We start from the raw sequence: 21,006 nt of genomic DNA on the forward strand, positions 1-21,006 counted from the left end.
CAAGTGACAGTGCACAACACAGTGTAAATAAAATAGAAATGTAAATAACGTAAATAAAATAGAGAACGTAAATAGAAATGTAAATGAGTAGTATTATAAGAATACGAGTATATACCCTAGGAGTAATGAAAGTGAAAGTTTCACTCTAGCATGTCTCAATGCTATGAGTTATGAGAGTGAAGATGAAAGTGACATTCACTCTCAATGCCAGTATACAGGAGGAGAAAGTGAATGCTACGTATTTTACTGAAAGAAATTGAATCTCTACAGTGACAATAAACTAATACTACTGAAGGAAACTTATGGATAAAGACTGTAGATATATATAAGTGTTATATAGTAATAGAAATATAAAGTGTGAGGGGTTTTATGAATAATAAATGACAGACTACCATGAGCGAACTAGTGCCAGTGCGACGATCAGACGCGCTCGTAATTTCCATTGCTTTCACAGTGTTTTTTTTTTTTAGTATGGATCCCAAACTACTTGAAAATTGTAGAATAGTGTTTATAGTGTTTGTATCTGGCTGTGGTAATCATATTACGGGTTGTCGGGAAGTGTAAAGTGGAGACTTCGTTACCCTACTTCAGAGGTCTCCACAAGTCCTACGGTAACCGACGAAGGCTCAACAATCATTCCAGGAGAAAGCTGAAGGTATGTGCCATAAGCATATGTAATTTTATTATTCTAGGACTAATAACTGATTTTTGGCAAATATTTTTTGAGAGTCTGTCGGAGCCCAAATAACCCCGCGGCACACGCAAGTCATTGGTAAACAAGCCCGCGGTGTAGGGGTTAAGTACTTGGGTAGTATGATGAGTAAGGATGGAGGTTTGGAGAATGAAGTGCTTGAAAGGGTACAGCAGGGAAGAAAGGTTGCTGGTTCCTTGAAAGCAGTGATAAGAAACAGGAAAGTGAGCATGGAAGTGAAAAAGTTACTACATGACAGTATTGTTATACCAACTCTAACGTATGGAAGTGAAGCTTGGACGTTGTTGGAAGGACACAAGTCAAGAGTGAGAGCAGTGGAAATTAGTTATTTAAGAGGAGCCTATGGAGTCACATGGAGAGACAGGCTGACAAATGAGGATATAAAGGAGCGTTGTGGTGTGGATGTGATAGGAAGCGTTAGGAGGAATACACTGAGGTGGTTTGGCCATGTGGAGAGGATGGAGGGTGAAAGACTAACGAAGAGAGTGTATGGGAGTGAGGTGGAGGGGGGGAGAGGGAGGGGGAGGCCGAGGATGAGATGGAGGGATGGGGTGGAGAGGTATATGAGAGAGGGGGGTGTGAGTTGGGTGTGAGTTGGGAGCAGGTCAGTGAAAGGCGGGGGACAGGGCGACGTGGAGGCAGTTTGTTTGTGGCCACCCCGAACGGGATTGAGGCGTCTGGCAATAGATAGATTATTATTATTATTATTATTATTATTATTATTATTATTATTATTACCACTACTACTACTACTACTACTACTACTACTACTGCTGCTGCTACTACTATTAGCAGTAGTAGTAGTAGTAGTCGTAGTAGCAATAGTAGTAGTAGCAGATGTAGTAGTAGTTGCTAATCCCAGGTTCATTTGAACATTAACCCAGTGGACTGCAAGCTGAAGTTTTTCCTCTCCTGCAAGCCATTAGCTTCCTTTCGGGAGATAGGGATGTATGTAAGAGACATTTGTATAACCAGTCAGCGGAGCTATCCGACTGAATCAGTGTCACCCCATAATGGTGTCCTCTCCGGCAACACCATAGCAGCAAATGCTGTTTATGCTGGATACATCTAACTCCAGTAGTTCGATAAGTTTCTGCCAAACTAATAGATTATATAGTGGTAACAAGAATAGAATAAATTGCATCATCTGGCTAAACTAGTTAAGGTGCGTAAAATCGTCTGAAGAACAAAAATAAAAGAAATAATATAAGTAGCTTTAAAAAGTAAACCAATGAAACTATGGATGAGTCGAGACGGTTTTATTTAACTACTGCCGTTGAAATGGTTTTGCCTGATGGAATAATGCCTCTCCCGCTGCTTGAGTCATCGTTGCATGAAATTCTATAATCCTTAGTTATGGGGCAGAAATGAGTTATCATAGTTACAATATTTGGTTTGTTTTCGTGTGAAGAACAGGGCCACTTAAACATCTTAAATGTTAGGCTATGGTTGCATGATCTTTATTTATGAGGTAGGCATGAATCTCGCTGAACAGTAGTCAAATCAACCCTCCAGTCAACTTATATTTTGCCATCAACTGAGCAGAAAGTTTTTTTTTTTTTATGTGAGGAAGAAGGAACCAAAGGCAAAGGGCCCGCAAAATTGTTCCTACCAAGAGAAAAACAAAATACAAGAGAGAGACAAATTCAAAATCCGATCATTTTGAGATGCCTGGACACACTGCGTTTGAAAGACTGGAGATCATAGAAAGCAGGAAATGCAGACAGAGGGAGACAGTTCCAGAGCTGACCTGTTGCAGAAATGAAGGACTGGGAGTAACGGTTAACTCTTGCATTAGAAAGTTGAACAGAAAAGGGATGAGAGTTTGCTGCTAGACGGGTGCTACGCACACATCACAGAGGTGGAGGAATGCAAGCAGACAGTTCAGAGGAGCAGTGACCATTGAAGTCGCGATAGAAAAGAGATAAAGATGCAACAGTGCGGCGAAGAGACAGAAGTTGAAGGGAGTCAGTAAGAGGAGGAGAGTTAATGAGGAGAAAGCCTTTGACGCCACCCTATTGAGAAGAGCTGTGTGTGGGGAGCCTCCCCACACATGAGAGTTGTACTCCACGCAGGGGCTGATAAAACCCCTGTGTAGAGTCAACAATTGTACAGGGGTAAAGAAGGAACGGAGTCAGCTTAGCACACCCAATCTCTTGGAAGCAGATTTTACAAGAGATGTAATATGATCTTTCCAAGATAAGTCCCAGGTAAATGAAACCCCAAGCATGTTCAAGGATGATGCAGGATTAAGCTGAATATTATTAAACATTAGTGGGTATACCTGTTGAAGATTTTGTCGGGTTTATACAGTAGGTGCAAAAACTGAGTCTTTGATGCATTAAAAACAACCAGATTATTTTTATCCCAGTCAGAGATACGAGCCAAGTCAGACATTAGGTGTGCCATAGCCTCATCCCTTGTTTATTAAAGTAACTGCTAAGATGGACGTTGCGGGAATCGAATGGAAAGGTGAATGATGGAGTCATAAGCATATGAGTGGATAGGGTTAGATGTATGGCTTAGATGGTCATTGATGAATAAAAGGAAGAGAGTTGGTGATAGGACAGAGCCCTGAGGAACACCACTGTTAATAGATCTAGGAGAAGAACGATGCCCGTCTACAACAGCAGTTATAGAACGACCAGAAAGGAAGCTAGAGATGAAGGCACAGATAGAAGGATAGAAACCGCAAGAGGACAGTTTGGAAATTAAAGATTTATGCCAGACTCGATCGACAGACTTTGAGATGTCAAGTGCAATGGCAAAGCTTTCGCCAAAGTCCCGAAAGGAGGAGGACCAGGCGTCTGAAAGGGAGGTGAGAAGATCGCCTGTGGAGCGTCCCTGACGGAACCCATACTGTCGATCAGAAAGAAGGTTGTGATAGGAAAGACGCTTTAAAATTTTTCTATTAAGAATAGACTCGAAAACTTTTGAGATACAGGATGTTAAAGCCAATGGACGATAAAGAGGGTTGGGAATGGTCACCCTTCTTTGGGACTGGCTGAATGAGAGCAAACTTCCAGCAAGAAGGAAAGGTACAAGTTGATAGACAAAGGCAGGGTGTAAGCACAGAAGCACAGTTCTCGAGAACAACAGGAGGGACTCCATCAGGCCCATATGCCTTATTAGTATTGAGGCCTGTGATGGCAGAAAATACATCAGCTGAAGAAATTTTAATGTCAGCCTTGAGGAAGTCGGAGGGGGGAAGTGATGGAGGAACAGCAACGGAAACGTCTAAGGCGGAATTAGAGGAGAAAGTCTGAGTGAAGAGATCTGCTTTATCAGTAGAAGAAATAGCTACAGAGCCATCAAAGTAGAAAAGAGGAGGGAAGGATGATGATATAAAGTTGTTAGAAAGGTTTTTGGCAAGGTGCTAGAAGGAGCGGGAAGAATTCGAGTTAGGGAGTTGAGAGCATTTAGTAAGGATGAAATTATTTTTAGCTGAACGAAGAACAGACTTAGCACGATTCTGGGCAGAAACGTATAAAAGATGTGATTCAGGGGTGGGTTGGCTCCGGTACCTTTTATAGGCCCTCTCCTTGTTGCGGACAGCATTAGAACAAGCGTGATTAAACCAAGGCTTTCGTGCATTAGTCAAAGGATATGAGAAAGGTTAGGTATCTTCGTCAGGCAAAAGTAAATGCGCTATAGGAGATACCTGGTAATAAATTAGTTAATGAAGGGTTTATTCAACCTATCCAGTTTGAAATCTCCTCTAAGCTAAAGGAAATCGCTTGTATTGAAGACATACATGGGTGAAAAACTAATGTTAACCATTCTATGTCAGAAAGTTTTCGCTTAAGCTGAATATAATCGCCAGGAGATGAAAAGAATAAATCAAAACGTCATGGGATACATGAGGTTAAACAGAGCAGTACTTCCACAAAATCAGTCGGCATCGTATAAGAACATACACGCTGATACTAGCACATTATTCTTGAATAAGACAGCCCTAGCCAGTATTCAGTATACATGGTGTTCATAGCACCGAAATGGTGACTCGCAAAGGTATGTCATTCGTGAGAGAACTGCTGAGTCTTATGGAATGAAACGAAGAGTCTAATCCCAGAATACGATAGTGTAGCCTCTTTTATCCAAAAATCATGGGACTTTCAAAGTTTCGTTTAATTGATTTTTTCGGATAAAAGATACTGTAATAATATGTAAGATAGAAGGGAACACTAGTGTGCTCACCTACCACCCATTTCTGGCGATGTCTAGCCCACCACCACCACCAGCACCCCAAAAGCCACTCAACTATCACGAAAACACGTAATGCACTATAGTGACTAAATATGTAACTGCGCTTTAGTAACTTTATTAGAAACTGTCAACTTAAATAAACTGTCACTCAAACTTAACGCTTCATCAAAACAGTTACGTAATTCACTGTAAACAATCTGAACAAATAAAGCAAGCATAAACTAACGCTAGTGGCGCAAAAAAAGCCCACCGTGTTTGAATTTTCGAATAGATTTCGGATTTTTGCTGTTAATCGAAATGAAAACGTTTCAGTAAGACTTACGGTTAATGGCATATTACGGTTAAAAGAATTTCGGATAAAAGAGACTCCACTGTACTTTAAAGAAAAAAGAAAATGAAAAGCATATATATAGATTTTTTTTTTTTTCTGAGGAATTATAATAGGATGGACAGTGGTCAAGAAAGAAGACATCTAGGAGAGAGAGAGAGAGAGAGAGAGAGAGAGAGAGAGAGAGAAGTAGTAGTAGTAGTAGTAGTAGTAGTAATAGTAGTAGTAGTAGTAGTAATAATAATAATAATAATAATAATAATAATAATAATAATGATTATTTTCACAAGCCGTTGTTATTCATATAGCAATATAAGTTATATATACAATAACAGTACAAAGTGTAGATGTGAAGATTATACCCTGTAGATATCAGTCTTAGGGAGTATAATACAAAGGTATATAACTGTACAATCACATATAAAAGTTCGTGGAGGTCCGTGTATGTGGACCTGTGCAGTTCCCACCCCTTTCTGGACGGCAAGGCTATATAACGACGTGCCAAGCAACACCCATACACACAGCAGAACTGTGACATTGATATAATAAAGTAAGAAAGGATTATGATTGTAAATCATGTGTTATTTGTAGTCATAATCAATTACATATTCAACGTTGTATGATATTATAAGAAAGTTAGAGCCCCTTCAGTGTCTAAGTTTTCATTTAGGGAGTAAGCAGTGACGACGGTAGTGCAGGTTGGGATGCATTCGAATCGTTTCGAAAATTTGCTTCGTATCCAGATGGATAATGTTGTATACCATTAAGAGCTAAACACACACAGTATCTACCATTAACGTTGTTTAGCATATCTTCGTCATATACTCCTCCAAAAATTCAATGAAAACCAAACCTGTATAATAGGAAATAAAACATTCTAAGTAGACCAAGACGCGAAACAATAAGCAGTGAAGCAGTCTGAGTTGGCCAAATTCAATGGAACAACCCCGAGTCTAAGGCAACACTACTGAAAGAAAAACAAGCAGCAAGGAAAAAACTTTTAATGTAATATCTACAGGAAACTATTGAAGTAGGTCAATACTTTCCTATAGTTATTTCGTGAACAGTTTCTTACCTGCTTCGCATTTTTTCTTTCAGTAGCGTTGCCTTAAGAGGCTTTCAAACATTCAGGAGTCGGACAAAGAATCACTGCGAGTTGCTACTCTTGAGACACTCTGCACCCTACTCCTGACAATTCCTCTATAGTCCTATGGACTCTCGCCACTGTCTCGGAACTCCTCGCACACTCCTGATGTTTTTAACATGTTCAAAATTTTCCAAGAACTGCTATGAATGTTTTTAACTCCTAGCGCGCACCTAAGGTGTTCGTGACCACTCTTAGCGATTCTTTGCGACTCATAGCTACTCTCAACAGATTCTTGTACCAAAAAACCTTGACGAGTTGCTAAGAATCGTTGTGAGTAACAAAGAGTAGCTAGAAGTCGCTACGAGTTGGTAAGGGTAGCAAGGAGTCATCCAAGAGAAGGTAGGAGTTTCATAGGAGTGCTCAAAAGTTTCAATTCGCTTCATCCACGAGTTACGAAGAGTAGCTAGGAATTATCTTTGAGTCACTATGAATATGTCAAGAGTATGGTCAAAGTGCGGTAGGAGTCACTGCAAGTTTGCTGGGAGTCGGTGACTTGGTTTTGAGGAGCCAGGTGTCATCATATAGCAGGCAGATAAAAAACAAAACAGTGCCTGCCAAGATAGGTCCAGCAGCAGTACACCATGGCAGCACCACGATCCAGCAAGGTACCAGCATCCATCATTGTTGGTGAAGAGCCACCATCTGAACAGCCATTGCTCGCAGGGGAAGATGACCTGGCCCAGGAGCCACTGCCCATTGCTTCCCTGCCATGAGATCCCCTGCTACAGGAACCGCATGATTCAGATGACCAGGACCTGCCCCCGGCTTGCGTCCTTGGCGCAAAGAAGAAGAAAAAATTGATGAGAGTATTGTTCAATGAGGCTACAGAGGTGGAGCTGGGTGAGTAGTAACAGCAACACCCGTGCGTCTTTGACAAGGGCCTGAAGTCCTATAAGAAGGTGGCCATGAAGAAACGTTTGTTGGAGGAGAAGGGTTGATCTCTGGATCCCCCAGTATTAGGTGAGATAATAATTTTGGCCTTATTATCATATATGTGAATATGTTATTATGCATTGTACCTTGCCATGATAGCCGTATTTTATAGGCTATGTTTGGAGTTATATATTGTCTTTCACTGTGAATCCTGTCATTGTATATCCTATGCTTGTTAACATTTTATTAATGAGCGTATACGCATGACCAGTATTTTTACACCCAGGTCCAGAGCTTTCCATATGGTTTACCGGGATGAGAAGTCGTTACGGGAAGCTGACAGAGGGGAATAAAAGAGTGGGAAAGGCACAGTCGACCCAAGTAAATTGACTGAGAGGGATTGATGGAACTCAAAACGTTTGCCTTCCTGGGGTCACACATTATCCGTTGCCCCAGTCGACAGAGAGCCAAGGTATGCATAATGAATGAAATGATCCATGTAATGATACAATCTTTATTATCCAAAGCACATAAGGTATATGACAGTACGCCCAACCCTATTCACTGTTGGAAAACATGTACCTGTCTACACACACACACACACACACACACACACACACACACACACACACACATAACTGCACATGAAATATCTATCTATCCATATACCTAGGCTGCTTCCCCCAAGGAAAGGGAGGCAGCCGAGACAGGACGACACACTCCCCATTTACTCATCCATTCAAACACATTCATTTGCATCTTAGCCCCAAAGGGGAGAACGGACAGATCCTCACCGCACCACACCGCACAAGGGTCAACTGCGCAATGCAATCAGTGACATCCGCAGCAGGGCCCGACAGCAGAGCTGGTTTACCCCTGCCACATCATAACAGACCCATCCCCTTACCCGCACCTGACCTGACTAGCTAATCAGATCAAATGTGGGAGAATATCCCCTCAGGGCTGTGTCATCACTTATTCATTCACAATTTCTCTCCATTTATTTCTGTCATGCACAGCCACTCTTCCTTGCTCAACAGACATCCCTCTTGCATCCAGTGCTCTCTTCACACTGTCCATCCATGCTATTCGTGGTCTTCCTCTCAGCCTTACACCTCTCACATCAGATCTAGTTATCTTCTTCACCAATCGCTCATTATCCATTCTCTCCATATGCCCAAACCATCGCAACACTCTCTGCTCAACTCTACCAACCATCTCCCGAACAACTCCAGTTCTCCTTCGCACTTCATCATTTCGCACTCGATCCATACGCGTCACTCCACACATACTCCTCAGACATCTCATCTCCATTACATTCAAACTTTTCCTCTCTGCTACACTCATATTCCATGGTTCAGCCCCATACAACGCAGTCGGTACCACAACACTCTCATACAGTCTTCTCTTTACATCCATTCTAAGCGAACGACATCTAAACACTTTTTTCATTCCTCCCAGCACCTTTCCTACTTCATTTATTCTAAACTTCACTTCTGCATCTATTCTTCCATCCACAGCAACATGTGACCCTAGATATTTAAAACACTCTACCTCCTCAAGCAACTCGCCATTCAAAACTATATTCATCCCCCTACCATCTACATGAATATCCTATAATACGCATAGTACATTAGATAAACATTATGCTTTCAACATTTCAGTTCCCACAGCAGACGGTGGAGTCCCAAAGCAGCAGCAGCCACCTCAGCCATGTAGACCTGTCGAGTGATGAGGAGTCAATTGACGACTCTGCAGGTTTGCAATCTGGAGCCTCCTAACCACCGTCCCATGCCTCCTGCCTTGCCTCTAGCAAGACCAAGAAGAGGAAGTCGTCAGACGAGACTGATACATTGCTGGAAAAGGTAACAAAATACATAAAGATCATTAGTTTACATAGAATGAATGACAGGGGCATGTGGAGTCACAAGGAGAGACAGACTGACAAATCAGGAAGTGAAGGAGTGTTATGGTGTTGAAAGGAATGTGATAGGAAGCGTTAGGAGATACACACTGAGGTGGTTTGGCCATGTGGAGAGGATGGAGTGTGGGAGACTGACAAGGAGAGTGTATGTGAGTGAGGTGGAGGGGAGGAGAGGGAGGGGGAGGCCAAGAATGAGATGGAGGGATGGAGTGGAGAGGCATATGAGAGAGGGGGGTGTAAGCTGGGAGCAGGGCTATGACATGGCAGGGGACAGGGTGACATGGAGGCGATTTGTTTGTGGCCACCCCTTATGTGACTGAGGCGTCTGACAATAGATAGATGGATAGAATGAATACAACCTATAGTCTGGTCTTAATGTTGTGTAGGCACTAGCTGTATGGTATGGAGTGTTTGTTTTTTATTAATCCTACCTCTTTCTTATTTTTCCTACCACATTCGTAATAATTTCCCATTGCAGTTGTTGAGCAAAGCAGAGGAGAATCGGGAGCTGAGGAAGAGGGTCAATGATGCGACACACCCTTTGAACTCGTATCACGAGAAGATCTAGCAGTGGCTCAGCTACCTGGGGTGTGGGTTGACGAGATTACATCCACCACTCTGGGATCGTTTCGCCTCCTCCACCATGAATCTGTTCTGCCAACTCCAGGCGGAGACCATTCACTTGACCGAGACAGGCCCCATTCAAGATTCTCCCCATGAACCACAGGATAGTCAGGCATCAGTGCCCCAAGCCCCTGTCCCAACTTGGACAACTCGGGCCCCCCAAGCCCCTCAAGCAAGACAGCCACTTGCCCCAGTCTGGTCAACTGGCTACCATCCTCCAAGCCATCGTCCACCAACTTTCAATCAGATGTGGGCGTCACCGATGCCTACATATGGGGGAATGCCTGAAATGGTAGGCCTACCATCTGGCACACCACAAACCCCGGGAAACTTGTCAAACATGTCCATGACCTTCTTCCTAGGCCCTGCCACACCTTCACCATGTCCATGACCTCCTTCCTAGGCCTTGCCACACCTTCACCCAAGCCACCTCCTAACACCCCCACGACCTTATCTACGCCATAATGAGAAGAATGACTATTGAATAAGGAATTTGATGTGTATATTACTTCATGTATATCTATATTTTTGTTATGACAAGTTATATATCATTTAATGAATGCAGTGTATAAACGAAATAGCTTTTATTTTCTAACCTTATATCATGTTGTCCTATCAAGGTACACTTCCCTGGGGGGAACTGTAGTAGTCCTTAAGGTAATTCTGAAAGGTTTTGCCTTGAGTACTTGATGTATTTCGTCTCAGTGCCTCTAATATAGCTAGTGTATCTCCATCCCTCCATGCTCCAAGTGTCAACATATGGGAGTCAGGGTCTTCTTCATCCATGATGCCAGCATGTTGGCCACAGTACCTAATCCTCATGATGTTGTGAATGCAGCAACATGCAAGTACTACAGCCTCAACTCTCTTGGGGTGGAGAGGTATTGTTGTGAGGAGACATCTGAATCTGTAAAATAATGAAATAAGAAAAATTAAAAAAAAAATGGCCTATTTTTGTTTTTGGGTCAGTCCAAAAAAGAAATTATTAGACACAGATTACAACAACTATTGAGGTATTTACCTGCTGGCCATAATTCCAAGGCATTCTCAACCACACGTCGTGCTCTGGACAGTCGATAATTATAGATGTGCTGTTGTCTGGTATTATTACAATCTGGGAAGGACTTCATCATCCATGGCCTAAGTGTGAAGGCATCATCGCCAATCACGAAGAATGGTACTGGTGTGTAATCATCAGGGAGAGGCTCAGGTTCAGGCAGGCCAAGGGTGTTACTTTCCAGAGCTTCCATGAGTGCAGTGGCAAAAAAAATTCCAGCGTCAGAAGAACATCCATTTTTACCAATATCAACGTACAGGAATTTGTAGTCCGCATCCACCAACGCCAAGAGCACAATGGAGTGGAATCCCTTGTAGTTGTAGTAGTGGGATCCACCACTGGCGGGGGCACCTGACTGCAATATGCTTGCCGTCCAAGGCACCGACTGCATGGTGGAAATTCCACTTGTTGGAGAAAAGGGACGCCACCTCCTTCCACTGTTCCAGCATTGTGAGGCAGGCCAGGACATCTTTCAGGTACTCTGCAATGATGGTCTCGCAGGTCTCTGTTATGATTAGTGTGAGGGTATTGTGGGCCACTCTGAAGCCATATGAAAAGGTTTTGTAGCTATCTCCAGTCGCCAGGTAGCATAGAGTGATGACCAACCTCAGCCCAGGTGATAATGACTTCCTCCAGAAGGTGTCCTGCTTCTCATTATGGGAACCAACCCTCTCCAATAGTTCCACGAACATGTTGTCATCCACTTGAAGAAAATTCCTGAAGCTATGGGAGTCCTCTAATTTAAACTCCTCAATAAGTTTCTCGTACTGACCATACATAGGCTGTCGTAGCAGCCATAACCTACTCCAAAGGGTTCACCTCTTTTGTTTCCTTTTCTTCTTCTCAAGTAACAGCCTACTTATTGCCACATTGATGTCTGCTGCTTCACATACCAAATCCACCTGCAGCTTCAATACAGTAGTTTCAATTTGCGGGCACCTCCAGCCATGGTCGTTGAGGATACTTAGGTCTATGCAGAATGCAAGTTCGCTATTGAATGAGTAGTCCATCTACATCACATCCTTTTTATATTTATGCCCGACACTCCTGACAAACTTGCATCAAATTCTTGATGGTTGTAGCACACTCATAACTACTCTAGTGAGGGTCTTAGCCACTCCTACCTACTCCTAGCTACTCATGGCTACTCATAGTCCTTTACGGACCATTTGGTTCGGCAATGCGTAGTGACTCTCAGCTACTCATAGCACCACTCTAGGAAACTCGTAGCAATGAGTAAGCTATGCATAGCTACTTGTACTGCTCACCTAGCGCACTCCTAGATTGCTGGATTCTTGGCCAAATTGACAAGAATCCACGAGGAGTTTGAACTCTTGGTGACTTTACCCAACTCTTGAATGTGTGAAAGCCCCCCTAGACTCGGGGCTATTCCATAACCACTTTGGCCAACTCAGACTGCTTCACTGCTCATTGTTTTGGGTCTTGGTCTACTCAGAATGTTTTATTTCCTATTATTCAGATATCGTTTTCAGTGGATATATGGAGGAATATAATTATGACGAAGATATGCTAAATAACGTTAATGGTTGATACCGTATGGGTTGAGCTCTTAATGCTTTACAACATTATTCATGTGGATAAAAAACAAATTTTCTAAATAATTCGAATGCATCTCGACCTGCACTACCGTCGTCACTGCCCACTTCCTTAATTAAAACTTAGACACTGAAGGAGTTTTAACTTTCATATCATTATAGAACACTGAAAATGTAAATGATTGTGGCTTCCGATAACACATGATTGACAAACATAATCCTTGCTTACTTTATTACATCAACGTCACAGTTCTGCCTTGTGTATGGGTGTGTGCGTTGTCACGTCGTTATACAGACTCGCCATCTAGAAAGGGGTGGGGACTTCATTGGCCATACACACACGGACCTCCACGAACTTTTATGAGTGTCTGTACAGATATCAATATACTAAACGTCATTACATTTTCTATTTAAAAATGTTGTGTCTGTGAATTTTTACATATTTTTGCAACATATTTTACTAGTTTATTATCATTGAGAGAAAAGGGGGGGGAGGTGAAGTTGAATGAACTAAAGAGCAGGAAGCAGATAACAAAAGGATGAAATTGATTTCGCTATTGTATAATTAAGCCTCACATCCACGGCTCTATTGAAAAAATAAATAAATTAAAACAGATCAAATTAGCACATGTCAGAGTCAGAAGTATTTGAGTATCAGTTTGGATTCAACGCCACAGAACTACCACAGTTTTCAGACCACCGATACTCAGTTATCCAACCCATTCATAATGAAACCCAAACTATTTTCATGGCAATAAAGGTAGGGGAAAATATTGCAAGATACAGTAAACTGAAGAAAAAAATAGAATACTTGCCAGCAGAGTGCGGTAAACAGTACAATGGTCGGTACAACTGTGGTGTCTTACTCCAGCCAGTGCTAAACTATTTCACTCTGTTGACAGTGAGTGTAAGAGTCAAAGAGTGTTAATGCTGTTCCCACTCTTCTCATTGACGGAAAATTGTGATTATATTACGTAATCCAATGAAAGTGGAACGACTTTTACTTTTAGCTAAGTGTGAGTCATAGGATCATTAGCATTAATAATGTCACCTCATCATAACTGTAGTTTTCTGTGCCAGCTAACACCAAACTATTATTCAGACGGGACGGCGTGTTGGAACAAAATTTAACATTGCGGTTGTTATCTCCCAGTGTCGGGACAGTTCTATAATTCTATTCCACGTAACGCCAGACGATTAGATGTAGCTAAGTGTGTCATAGGAACCTGATAGTTAATAGTAACCATCATGAGTGTAATAAAAGAGCAAATTACTTCCAAGAAAAACTAATACTGTTGGTTTTAAAGTGTAACGAACTAATTGCATATAGCAGTTTCCCCACTGTTATTTGATGGGACTAAACTGCATAGGTACTGTACGTCATGCTGGACAGTGTGTGTGTGTGTGTGTTAGAGAGAGAGAGAGAGCATATGACAACATAAGAAGAGACGATAACTGCAGTTGGCCAGTTGACCTATGATTAAACAAATAGAAAAGGTCAAGGATGGCAAAGAAGTTGGCAGTCCTTCACCCACCATACCCTCCAGCAGAAACTGACAAGAAAAAGTCAGAAGGAACACCACACAGTATGGAAAAACTGGCATGGACATTCATAGGAAAGTGTGAAAAAAGAAAAAGGACTATAGTGTTGAAACTTAGAAAAGAGAATCAGACAGTACCGGTTAATAGATTCTTTATATATATATATATATATATATATATATATATATATATCCAGCCTTTACTTGTCCTATGCTTATCTACTCTATGCTTGAAATTCAATGGTTAGGGCACCAACAATTTCAATAGGTAGAATAATCCCTTCATCCACTAATCTAATGCCAAACAATATCTACCTGTTTCCTCACTGAAGAGGAATTTATCCAGCTTGAAACGATTACTTCTATTTCCCTCTTGTATGCCTACTTTAAGTACGTTGCTATAACTGTAGCGCACGACTCTGAGGTTGTCATTATCATACCCTGGGAGCCTACCTATCAACAGTGCATCCGATTCCGTATCATTATTCACGAATCATACAATACATGAATATATTTTGCACGAATATCATACACGAACATATTATACACGAATCACACGCATATCATAATTATACACGAAATCAGTAGCACTGTTGACAGGTAGGTTGCTAGGGTTCGGTAATGAGAATCTCAGATGCATTCGCCACGACTATAATATCTCCCTTATTTATTCCCTTCATCCATGTAAACACCTCGATTCTCCCCGTACTCTTCACCATTCTAGTAACTGCAAACTTAGTCTTTTGAGTCTGTCTATATATGAAAGGTTTTCTCTGTGCATTTTCTAACGAATTAATATCCACTCTGTTGTACGGACAACAAAATTGCACTGTATAGTCTAAATGTGGCCCTACTAATGCTTGACAGTATTACTTTTGATGTCCTATTACTCACACCTAGTGAAATAAATCCCAAGACCCTGTTTGCTTTATTTCTTGCATTAATCCAGTGTTGCCTTGGTCTTGTTGTCTTTACTAACCATGACTACCAGATCTCTCTCCCATTCTGAGTTAATCATTTCTTTGTTATCTAAGTTGTATTTTGTATCTCCGATTGCCTGGTCCATCTCAGGCACTTTATATTTTCCCATGCTGAATTATTCCCTTTGCCATTTTTTAGACCATTTGCACAATATATCGAAGTCCTTTTGTAGGTTAACGCAGTCGTCAGTTGACTTCATGATACGTTCATTTTTTGTGTCATCGGCAGATTTGCAAATACTGTTAGTGATCCCTAAGTCTCGATCACTTATATATAAAATAAATGATATGAGACCCAGCACTGATCCCTATGGTAACCCACCAGTATCCTCAGTCAGACTTAGCACCATTTATTAAAACTTTCTGATTCGTCCCTTCAGCCAGGATTGTATCCATTTAAAGATGTCACTGTCCCTGCTGTGTGCTTGAACCTGCCTAACTAATCTTTGACGTAGGATCCTATCAATAGCTATACTAAAGTCCTGAAATATGATACGAGTATCGTAAGCTTTATCATTATCTACAGTCTCATAGACCTCTGAGAAGACTGACAATAAGTATGTGAGGCAGGATCATCCTTGCATGAATCTGTGCTTAAAATTATGAGATTAAATCTTTCTAAGTGCTTCATAATTTTATTTGCTATAATAGACTCTAGCATTTTTACCCTCCACCTGTCAATGTCAGACGAGGGTACTGTTATCACTGGGATCAGCAACAATATTTGGCATTGAGATTTTGTTTTTGGATGAGAACTAAGAAAGTATTCACTATAGTCATGAAATTTCACATAGTTATGTGTCTTTTGGTGAGCTAGTGCCTTTCGAAAGGTAGAATTCTGTGTCTAAAGGAAGAAAAAAGAAAAGTAAAAAAAAAAAAATAATGTTCACAGAAACTTCATCACGACCTGCACAAAAAATCTGAGGGGCCCAATGCATTTTTCTCTGAAACTTTGCAACTGTTACACCTAGGAGGCAGAAATTGTATATGGCAAATGATTACATGAATATTTGATTACGTATGAAGTTTCATGACTGTACCTATATTGTAATCATAAAAAAATGGTTGTCTAAATGAAAAAAAAGAAAAAAAGCACGAGTCATAATTTCATCAAATCTGCTCATAACTTCATTATTACCATGGATAAACTACGGATTTTTTAAAGGTTTAATGTCTCTGTTATACAAGGGGTGGGGATGACCGCCGTTATGCGCTCGTGTAGGTGTGCAGGGAATTGGGGGGGGTGGGGTGCTTTGTCAGGAGAAGGGGTTGCAACAGCATAGCATTGCCTTTGTTTCCTGCTGCTGACGTCAGACTTATAGGATGATAATTCGATGCATCTGATTTATCACTCTTTTAAAAAATGGGTAATATATTTTCGGTCTTTCACGCCGCTAGAACTTCTTCCGAACACAAAGAATCATTATATACCGGTACCATTGTAAGTGGCTGACATAATTTTTCCCTGGTTTCCTTTATAATTTTTGGATACATATCGCCGAGACATGATGATTTTTGAGGCTTTGGCTTATTTCTTTCCTTCAGTGCTTCCTCTTTACTAATGGTTATATTTGTAAGCATATTGTCCGTAGTATCATCGTAAATGTTTGTTACTTGAGGGACCAGGTCCAGGTTTTCCTTGGTAAATACCATACGAAATCATTATTTAGGATACAGCACATTCCTTTCTCTGCACTTGTGATGTTACCTGATTCTGTTCTGAAAGATCCTATCCTATGTTCATTTGTCGTACGGAACATTTGATACCTTGATGTTTTCTTTCGATTCTCAAGCAACCCTAATTTAATAACCACGCATTGCTTTCCGTATCTCTCTCGTTACTTTGCTATTCTAAATAGAGTAACGGTTTCGTATGTGCTCCTTTCCCATTTTTTTATTCTAAATATTCCCACCTTTGGCCGATGTGAAATTATAGTCTGTTGATTAACCGTCTCGGTTGTGCATTATTCGCTCTAAAAGCTTATGAAGCTATACATATAACTATACATACATGTACATACATACATACATATATATATATATATATATATATATATATATATATATATATATATATATATATATATATATATATCTATATATATCTATATATATCTATATATATATATATATATATATATATATATATATATATATATATATCATCAGCCGTTTGAGTGTCCACTGCAGGACCAGCCTATCCCGATCGAAGTGGGGACGATACAGCCTATGTATCTCTACCAATTGAATTACTGTAGGCTGTCTAGTAGAGATTGTATGTAGGGTGAGAAGTGCTTGTAAGTGTGATTGAAGTGTGAAGTGGCTTCGGATTTGTGTGTAATCTGAACCAAGTGTAATCGGCCTGCACAAACCGACTGGGTGCAAGCATTCATTGTAGTACGCAACACTGGTTCAACCACAGCACCCCATATGTCCACCAAAGCAGTGCGTGGCCAGAAGAACGCTCCCAAAGTTGATTACCCTGGTGGAGTGTGAATCCTCATGCTCCCATGTACAAAAACGCACACTGCACAACTGTACCACAGAGGTTCCACACACACACACACACACACACACACACACACACACATATATATATATATATATATATATATATATATATATATATATATATATATATATATATATATATATATATATATATATTGTTATATTGTTCAGACACGGACACAGGTGTCGGACTTTGCCCTTGCCCTGTGACCTTTACTTTTGACTGGCTCTCAAATCTGAATGCCGTTGTTCGTACCTGACCCTTAATCATTCCGCCAACTCTGGTTTAGATCAAATAATATTTGTTTAAGTTGACATAGCCTTGAAACTTTTCCTTTGACATTTCCCTGTGACTTTAGCCTTTGACTAATTATTCTCAAATCGAATCCCTTTATTCATGCCTTACGTTCATCATTTCTACAATGTCTGGACTAAATTAGAAAGAGTTTGCTAGCGTTGTTTTGTTGTCTTATTCTGGTAACCAAAGACTTACTTATCCTTGTAGTGCTTAGTCATCTTACTAGTTATCCTCCTATCTTTTTTGTTTTTTTCTCATGTGTCTAAGAGTGTTGTTTTAGGTAGGCTACTCTCTCTTTCTCTCTCTCTCTCTCTCTGCTGTGGATAGTGAACCTTTCACATAAAATTTTCAATAAATCATTAACTGAAGGTAGTGTACCTAAACGATAAATGCATGCTAGTGTATGACCTTTTAAAAAGACAATACAAAATAACGCACCACAAATTACTGCCTGAATACCCAAACTCTAGTAATCAGGAAAACCTTGGAAAAGCTCGTTAGAAAGAAAATTACCTTATTCCTTCAAAAGTATAATCTTACAAATGAAAATCAGCACGAGTTCTTTAACCCACTGCGTCCCGTTGATGTATGGATACGTCACCATGTTTTGTCACGGTGACACCCGATGACGTATCCATATGTTTTGCAATTGCGAGGGCCATCATTTACACAGTTTTCAAGTTTCACAGGTGATTTTTGGTAGGCTTATTTGGGAGACCATCCTCTATCTGCCTTCACGTGGGAATTCTGCCTGGCCCCACATGACCCCCTCCCCCCTGCATGCAATATTCTCAGCAACTCACCTGTTAGTGGTGACCTGGCCAGTAGACATGTGCCATGGTCTCTCCAATGATGAAATTCAAGGCGAAAGTGATTCCTGAGGTGGAGTACAAAGGAAGAAACAAGCAGAAGTGACGAAGTGGTAACGTTGTAAAAGAAGGTGCCATATGTTGATGTGTTTGGTAAGTGAACAACACTTATATCGCCTATATTATTGTGTGAAAACCAATATACTCTTGTACGACATATAAATTCGTACCAAATAAATAAGTATGTAACCATTATGAGTGGCTTGGAGTAATTACCACTCCCATAGAAAATGTCTTCTCTGGAGCCTGGCCTGAGAGAACATGGTACCAAGGTGAGGGTACTGTTACTTGTACCATATTTCTAAACTCAACCGAGCACTTCCTCTCAGATTTTTCGATGTTTCTCATAAAAAGTGGGGATTTTAGCCAGAAAAACTTTCTGAAAATCTGCTGGGATTGGGGGTGGTCATTGGTGAAAAATTTGCAAGGATGCGGTGGGTTAATAAAACATGATGGCTTGAAAACTATCTAGAATAAGAAACACACATATCTCATAACTGGGATAATAAGATGCCATTGGATAACATCTACCTGGATTTCTAGAAAACATTTTATAAAGTCGCCGATCTAAGATTCCTATAAAAAAATAACTAACAATCCAAGCTTCTCTCTAACATATGTTAATGGCTGCTAATTGGCTAATGAACTGCAGGCTGTGGGTAGTGATGAATGGTAAATTATTAAACTGGTAAGATGTAAGTAGCACATTTCCTAAAGAGTCAGATCTATGACCAGTTCTTTTCACTACTTATATTAATGATCTAGAAAACTCAATCCCTTCTGATTTACTGTACTTAGCAGATGACTTGAAGATTGGAAACATAGTAATTACACAAGTAGACTGTGAAACTATACTGAATGGCATGAATAAGGTGATAAATTGAAATGAAAAATAGACTAGGATTGTGAAAAGTGTTAAGAATATATGAAATAGATGGGAAGTTGTTGAATGCTGTGAAGAGTATGTACGATGGTGCGAAGGCTGCAGTGCGTGTGGATGGTGAACTAAGTGAATTTTTCTCTTTGAAAGTTGGGTTGAAACAGAGATGTGTCATGTCTCCATGGTTGTTCAATCTGTACATGGATGGGGTAATAAAAGAGGTACAAGGTAGGGTAGTGGATGTTGGAGTGGCCCTGGTGAGAGAGGATAGTGTTTGGAAACTCCCTGTACTGTTGTTTGCAAATGATACCGTGTTGTTGAGTGAAGACGAAGGGGAGATGCAAGGCTTGGTGGATGAGTTTGGGAGAGTGTGTAAGAAACGGAATCTAAAGGTGAATGTAGGGAAGAGTAAAGTGATGGTCTTTGAGAGAGGTGAAGTCAGTGAATGTACAGCGAGGTTGGATGGTGAGGAATTGGAAAATGTGAGTACGTTTAAGTACTTGGGTAGTGTGATGAGTAAGGATGGAGGTTTGGAGGGTGAAGTGCTTGAAAGGGTACAGCAGGGAAGAAAGGTTGCTGGTTCTTTGAAAGCAGTGATAAGAAACAGGGAAGTGAGCATGGAAGTGAAAAGTTACTACATGACAGTATTGTGATACCAACTCTAACGTACGGAAGTGAAGCTTGGACGTTGTTGGAAGGACACAAGTCAAGAGTGAGAGCCGTGGAAATGAGTTATTTAAGAGGAGCCTGTGGAGTCACATGGAGAGACAGGCTGACGAATGAGGATATAAAGGAGCGTTGTGGTGTTGATGTGGATGTGATAGGAAGCGTTATGAGGAACGCACTGAGGTGGTTTGGCCATGTGGAGAGGATGGAGGGTCAAAGACTGACGAAGAGAGTGTATGTGAGTGAGGTGGAGGGGGAAAGAGGGAGGGGGAGGCCGAGGATGAGATGGAGAGATGCGGTGGAGAGGTATATGAGAGAGGGGGGTGTGAGTTGGGAGCAGGGGAGTGAAATGGTGGGGGACAGGGCGACTTGGAGGCGATTTGTTTGTGGCCAACCCAAACGGGATTGAGGCGTCTGGCAATAAATAGATAGATAGAAAAATTGGAAATGAAGTATATAGTAAATAAGCTTAAGGTAATTCATTTTGAAGACAAACGCATGCTCAATACCTTACTGATGGAAGTAAGGGAATTGAGAGTTTTAGTGAGTTATCAGGAAATTCCTCAAAATCTTTTAAACAGTATATAGCCGCCAGTAACAAAGCAAATAAATGTTTGGTTTCATTGCAGGTAAGTTCGATGATAAAACACCCACTGTAATCTCTCAGCTTTTCATGTTATGAATTAGGCCACATCGAGAATGCTGTATGCAATACTGATCCCTGAAACTCATTAACCCCTTAACTGCGGGGCATCATTTTCGTGACGCTTGGGAGCAAGGGATCATACCGCGGGGCGACTCTTTTGTGATTCTGTGTTATTTTGAATTCGCCCG

Source organism: Coenobita brevimanus, chromosome 52 (assembly GCF_032717465.1).
Source record: "Coenobita brevimanus isolate Jiangsu-jjx chromosome 52, ASM3271746v2, whole genome shotgun sequence".
NCBI lineage: Eukaryota > Metazoa > Arthropoda > Malacostraca > Decapoda > Coenobitidae > Coenobita > Coenobita brevimanus.